Genomic DNA, 7216 nt, shown 5'->3' with positions numbered 1-7216 from the left:
TATGTGTCTTGGTGTGTGTGTGACGAGGATAACGTAAATACATAAAAATACAAATTTAATTATATTTCTTCAGTTTAAGAGCCGAGATGGCCCAGTAGTTAGAACACGTGCATCTTTACCGACAAATGTGTCTTCAAACCCAGCTTTGCTGCTTCTGCTTGCCTGCTAAATTTTCGTGTGCTTAATTTGTGAAGATGAAGGAAAACATCGTGAGGAAATCCGCATGTCCAATTTCAATGAAATTAATTTTAACAAATCCTTTATCAGCGCTCACTTAAAATTTCAGTCTCTTATATGTACCAATTGTGTCTGTACGTGTGACAGTCAGTCATTTTATAATTTTAATTTTGACGACCTCCCTGGTCGAGGGGTGTGTACACCGGTTTTCATGGGTACGCCACTCCGAGGTGCCGGGTTCGATTTCCGGCCGAGTCGATGTAAATTACCATAAGTTTTCTATGTTGTCTTGGGTTTGGGTGTTTGTGGTACCTTCGTTACTTCAGATTTTCCATAACACAAGTGCTTTAGCTACTTACATTGGGATCAGAGTAATGTATGTGATGTTGTCTCATATTTATTTATAATTTAATGAAGTAAATATAATAACAATATATATTATTTCCTCTTCCGTAGCAAGTTCGTATCGTACAAGATAATTAAAACCACTTATATTACTTTCTATGTTATTCTTAACGCAAAACTATCCCAGTATTGTGATCGTAAGTCATAATATGCAAATTTTATTCATAGATTCAACGATACGTTAATACGATCGTCGATGACAGGTTAGGTTAGATCATTGGTTTATTTGAATCCCATTGGATAGCATTCACGTCTTGTGTTTATTGAAAGCTGTGGGTACTATCGGACAGTGTTAATGGGTGGCTTAATCGGAATTCCAGTACCCGGGGGATGACAGCGATAATTGCTTGAAATACACTTTAGGGATGGTTCACATTCGGTCGGACTAACACGTTTATCGTACCGACAAATCGGTTTTATATTTGATTGCATTTGAATACAACTTTAATATTCGTTGTATGCGGTAAAAATGTCGGATACGATATTTTTATCGGCCTTTTCTTATTCCATCGTATAATACATGGGCCATACCTTTAACGTCCTGCCCTTCGCTTAACTATAACGAGACTGCTAATTTATCTATAAAAGTGTAAGCACTACATATAGTTTAAATGTTAACTGCAAACAAATGTCCGTTCACAAAAACGTCGACATGACCTGATGTGTACCAGGTTTTACCTAGTGCAAAGTGAATACCAAGATAAATTCGTGATTAAAGTTTAACGAATTTTATGTCGTGTTAAATATTTCATGTTATTTTTAGAGTAGAGATTTATCCCACCGAAAACATTAAATGTAAAAAACTGCCAAGTCTCTCGATGCAGTCTTTCCATCGTAAAAAGTTTTGAGATCTTATAGAAGCCAAATCCTATTCAAATTATTTTGTAGTTATACAAATATATCATTAATTTAGTAATTGTATCAATAGTTTTCTTTATATTATAATTATAGTGACTTGGCAATGAGCACAAATTAAAAGCTGCTTGCTGCCTGGAATTATGTGCAAATGTTACTGACAAGACCTGTGATCAGATTATTTGTTATGTGTGAATCATAATGGTCACTACCGACTACATGCCAATACATACATATTCAAGGAGAGATGGCCCAGTCGTTAGAACGCGTGCGTCTCAAACCATGATTGTGGGTTCAAACACATGCATATACCACTAAATATTCTTGTGCTAAGGTTCACCAACTGTATAGGTATCACAAAATCAAAAATTAAGTTAAAGATTTATTATTATTCATAAACAATATTTCAGCAAACATTTGTCTAACTGTAAAAAGTTTGTTATGTATCAACCTTGGTGACAGCACAGCGCAGATAGATTTTGCACTAATACGAGCCTTCCGGACAATAATTGTTCGTTCTTCGGCTTTATTTCCGCTGTCTCGACGAGTAAGGCTCAGTTGACCTCAATTTGTGTGACAACGTTCAAAGATTCTAATTGATTAACAAAAACAAGTCGTATCCAAAACCACATGCAAGAATTACTTGGGAATTAAGATGTAGTTACTTTACAACAACAGCCTGTAAATATCCCACAGCTGGGCTAAAGCCTCTTCTCCCTCTGAAGAGAAGGCGTGGAATATATTTCACCACGCGGTTCCAATGCGGGTTGGTGGAATACACTTGTGGCAGAATTTCTATTAAATTAGACACATGCAAGTTTTCTTACGTTGTTTTCCTTCAGCGCCGAGAATATTCAGTGGTTCTTGCCTGGGTTTGAATCCGCAATTATCCGTTAAGATGCACGCGTTCTAACCACTGGACCATCTCGCCTCTCAATAATTTATAGTTGGTAATCAGTAGGCTCAATCTAACTTAAACTAGAATACAACAGTTCTAAGCATTGCTGTTTGGAAATAGATATTTAATGGTATGTGCTACCTACATAGAAGGGCTTGCAAAAAGCCCTACCACCAAGTGACCTTAGTATACTAACGTTTGTCCCCGTCAATTAAACGCTTATGTAAAAACCGTACTTTTTAGTGTAATATCGAATAATATGATCAGAAGACTAAAACCAAATACACATAGTTCAATTATTATTCACTTCCATGTATAAATCAAAATATTAGTCGTAATAATTCGATAAAACTAGCAAATACAGTCTTAACGTTTCAAACGTGCAATCTAAAAGAAACTTTAATTGAAGGTTGTAGAATAGAATTTGCATTGCAAGTTCATTGTTGATTTCTATCTTGATTCAAAATCGAAGGTAGCGAAGAGCGACAAATCACATTAGGACTAGCAACTTCGCTCGAAATGTTTACGCCAATAAAGAGCTAGGTTCAGATACGTCATCCTAAAAGCTTTGACTATTTATTTAATCACGTACATGCATTTAATTGTATAAGAAGTGTAATCAGTTGGTGTGTTAAGCAAATCCTTTTAATTTGTTCTATATATTAAGTAGTAAGTAAAGTAGTAAAGTAAAAGCCTGTAAATTTCCCACAGCTGGTATAAGGCCTCCTCTTTCATTGAGGAGAGGGTTTGGAACATGTTCCACCACGCTGTTCCAATGCAGGTTGGTGGAATGCACATGTGGCAGAATTTCGAAGAAATTAGACACATGCAGGTTTCCTGACGATGTTTTCCTTCACCGCCGAGCATGAGATGAATTATAAACACAAATTAAAAAAGGTTTGAGCTCGCAATCATCGACTAAAATGTACCCGTTCTAACCACTGGGCCATTTCAGCTCAGCATAATATCATATTTAAGAGAACTAATTAAAATAATGATACATTAATTAAACCATCGCTATTTATTTTTCATAAATTTAGATGCATTTTGTGTTGTGTATTCACATTTAAATCAGGTTAGTCGTAGGAGGAAAAGTATGCAATCTGATGGCCGATTGCTGATTTCGATGGCCTTTTGGTATCAAACGTAATAGGGTGCTGGAGGCGAGATCACCTTCGCCCCCTGAGGAGACATCCACCGAGCCACGAGCGGAGAACTTCACGAGGGCCGCGGATGTATGATATCTACAAGATCCCGCAGCCTCTCCAATTCGTTCGGAGGACGGTCATCGCAGTGGCTTTAATGGGTAGGAATCCCACATAAACCGGTTCTACCCCTCCCTCCAAGGGACCGGGTTCCTTCTGAAGGTTTCCCTATATACAGTTTTACGTATGAGAAAAAGTTCTCGACGACTTAAAATATTGTACTATTCTGATGTATTTAAAAAGTGTTTAAAAAATTAAACAAAGTACTGTACGTTAGTATACAAATCGATGAAAACACGTATAACACTCACCTCATCTAAATCTACATCGAAGTGTGAATGAAATCCCAAAAAAAACGTACTTCGCCAGAGGGAGACAAAATATATTGTTTGTCCTATTCAGATGTTATCCGAAAAGACGAATTACAAACCCAAATTGACATGTACTCGTATACACAGAAGGGCGTGCCACATTTTGAACACGTTATAATCTACAAGGTTTACGTTTACACTGGACCACCCCGGCTATAAAAGCACATGTTTTGTCAGTTAACAATGGTAATAAAGCTAATAACCACTACACATACTCTTTCGGTTCGAATCAGTGAGTTGTGAAATATCGCTTTCGATGGAGCGTCGACAACGAAATTGGAATATTCGTAATTTCATAGTGGACAGCCCCCGGCCGTCGCCAATTAACGGGTTTGGATATTTACAAAAATGTTTATTTATATTTTACGTAAGCGATCGGTCCACTTATGTAGTCTAGTGGAATACAAATGTAGATTTTTAGCAATGTGGAGTTGAGAAGACATATGACCTATGTTTTTTGATGATGGTAAGAGACCTGATGGAATAACATTGGTTCTCTGGTAACGAGGACGGGCCCTTGTGTGGGACGCTACATGCGTTGACACGTTGGCCCCATCTCATATCCGAGAAACAATGTTAAGAACCGGTGCCGCTGCGGAAAAAACTAACAAAAAAAAAGAACTAAATATTTGTGTATTATCAAATTACTTTTTTGTTCCATTTGCTGTTGAAACGCGTGGCTTGGAACAGTGATGCAAAAATCTTCATCAAAAGTATAACACCTCGCCTCATTGCCTCCACTGGTGACAGGAGGGCTGGTTCGTTTTTTGCCCAGAGGATCGGAATTACGATTCAACGGGGAAATGCTGCTAGCATTCTTGTCACCATTCCACGCGGTCAAGATTTACAGTAACTAGTTTTAGTTCATATTTTTAAGCATTTAAAGTTATTAATTCGTCTATTAATAAATACATAATTTTATGACTTCATTTAATGAAGAAAATGTTTTACATATTATTATTACTTTTTTATTATTGTTACATGAAAAAAGTACATTAATATACACAAGCGAAGTCGAGATAAAGTTGATTTTTTTCTCACTGTCAATCAGCTATATAACCACTGAGGCAGCTATTTACCATCTGGTCATCACTTTGCCCGTCCATATTCATAAATAAATAAGAAAATAAAGCAAAGTAATTAACATCAAATTAACTTCAATTTCTGATGCAAAGCTAGGAGGTATAAAAATTGTCTGTAATTTTCTTATAATATCATAAACTTAATTAGTTTCTCAGAACATCCTGTTAATAGCTTCCTGAGAACGCTGCATAACGAGAGATTAGGTCAAGAATTTTTACTTTATTTTCCTTACCTTCAACCAGGAATATAGTTCTTTTTTCAAATTTCATTATAATTATAATCGAACACATTTATGGCCTGTAAGAAGGTTTTCTATAAGTATTATTTATATCAACTATATTTAAAAAAAAATCTCCCAAATGGTCAAACCATACCATTGATTTGGCGCTCTTGTATTTTTTAATTCTAGTGGTTGGCGGACGAGCATACAGGTCACATCCGCCCTTAGACAAAGAGGCAGTAAGAAACATTCAATTTCATCGCCAATGCGCCACCAATGGTAACTATGATGTTACGTCCCATGTGCCTGTAGTTACACTGGCTCACTCACCCTTCAAACCGGAACACAACACTACTGAGTACTGTTATTTGGCGGTAGAATAACTGATTAGTGGGTCGTGCCTACCCCGACGGGCTTTCACAAAGCCCTACCACCAAGTAAAATTATTCCATACTATTTACTGATTCTTAAAAAAGGAGCCCGTGATAAGCCGTTGCAAATTAGATAGAACTCTAAACATGGCTGATGGATTGACTGGATTCCATCTCGGATTGTACGTTAATACGTTAGATTATATCGCCTCAATGGTCCGATAATGCTGCACAGGTCAAGTCACGTTTAGGCTAATTATCCATTTAATACATAGCGCTATAAAGTACAGCATAAAATATGTCAATATTTTAACATATGTCATAGTTTATATTATTATTTGTATTGTAACAAGCAACATCTGCGTCAAGTCACACAACTTCCCTTAAAAAAAAAGGCGGAAGATTAATGGCTGACACATTGAGATCGCGAATATAATAATCATTACGCTGTAATGTGATTATTGATGCTTATTTGTTTTGTAGAGTAAATGTTTTTCTTTTGTGGTAAATTGATTGTTATTTTAAATTAAAGATTAAAGAAGTTGTTTTGGAGGTTAATCTATTTCCTACTTCTGATTCTAAAAGTATGGTATTGATAGAAGAACAATTAAAAATAATTTCATTGCAATCGTAACTCTATCTTTAATTTTTGTTACGAAACTTATACCAAAAATGTAACAATTAGTAAAGATAACTGAACATAAAATAAATGTTCAATGATTGTGTCTTAAAAATTCTTCCAGCAGATTCAAGAGTGAAAAAATAAATCATAGACGTGAACTTAAATAAATCGTTTCCTTTAAAAAACAAATCGTCACTTGCCCAAATATTCTCCCGTATAAAATTATTACAATTCATTTATGTTAAAAAAAATGCAAACCGAATTTGTCTGATAATTTAAAATTCCCCAAAAAACTGAACCGTTTTGGTTCTCATAAAGCGTTTCTTTTGTTATTTTCCGTTCTATTTTCCCTTAATTGCGGGTATAAAGCGGAAAGCAGGGAATTATTGAAAAAGTTTGCATAATTCCGCTTTGAACTGGCTGTTGCAAACCTGCGATTGACTTGATATTATTACGGAATTTTCAGAAAGAATGTCTAATATACGTATAAAAGGAGTCAATTTAGACAGTCAATTGTTATTCTTCCCATACTTCGTATCTGATAGCCCAGTGGTTAGAACGCGTGCATCTTAAATATGATTGTGAGTTCAAACACCACTGAATATTCATGTGCTTTATTCGTGTTTATAATTCATTTCGTCCTCGGCGGTTAAGGAGAACATCGTGAGGAAACCTGCATCTGTCTAATTTCATAGAAATTCTGCAACATATGTATTCCACCAACACGCATTGGTGGAATATGTTCCAAACCTTCTCAAAGAGAAAGGCTTAGCCCAACACTGGGAAATTTACAGGCTGTTGTTGACTTCGTATCTTAACGTTGTTGGTGAGTATTTTTATAACCCTTTTCCTATTATTTCTTTTTTAGTATTATATTTTAATTTGCATAGAGAATTAATAAGATCATTAATATTTCCTAATGTTCTGGCCTTGTCTGTTTAACTTTTCATCAGTCGCAAGTATACAGGACGGTTTCACCTCGCTAGTATAATTGACGCAAACACCGAAC

Source organism: Vanessa cardui, chromosome 14 (assembly GCF_905220365.1).
Source record: "Vanessa cardui chromosome 14, ilVanCard2.1, whole genome shotgun sequence".
Classification (NCBI taxonomy): Eukaryota; Metazoa; Arthropoda; class Insecta; order Lepidoptera; family Nymphalidae; genus Vanessa; species Vanessa cardui.
Note: the sequence above shows the minus strand (reverse complement) of the source record.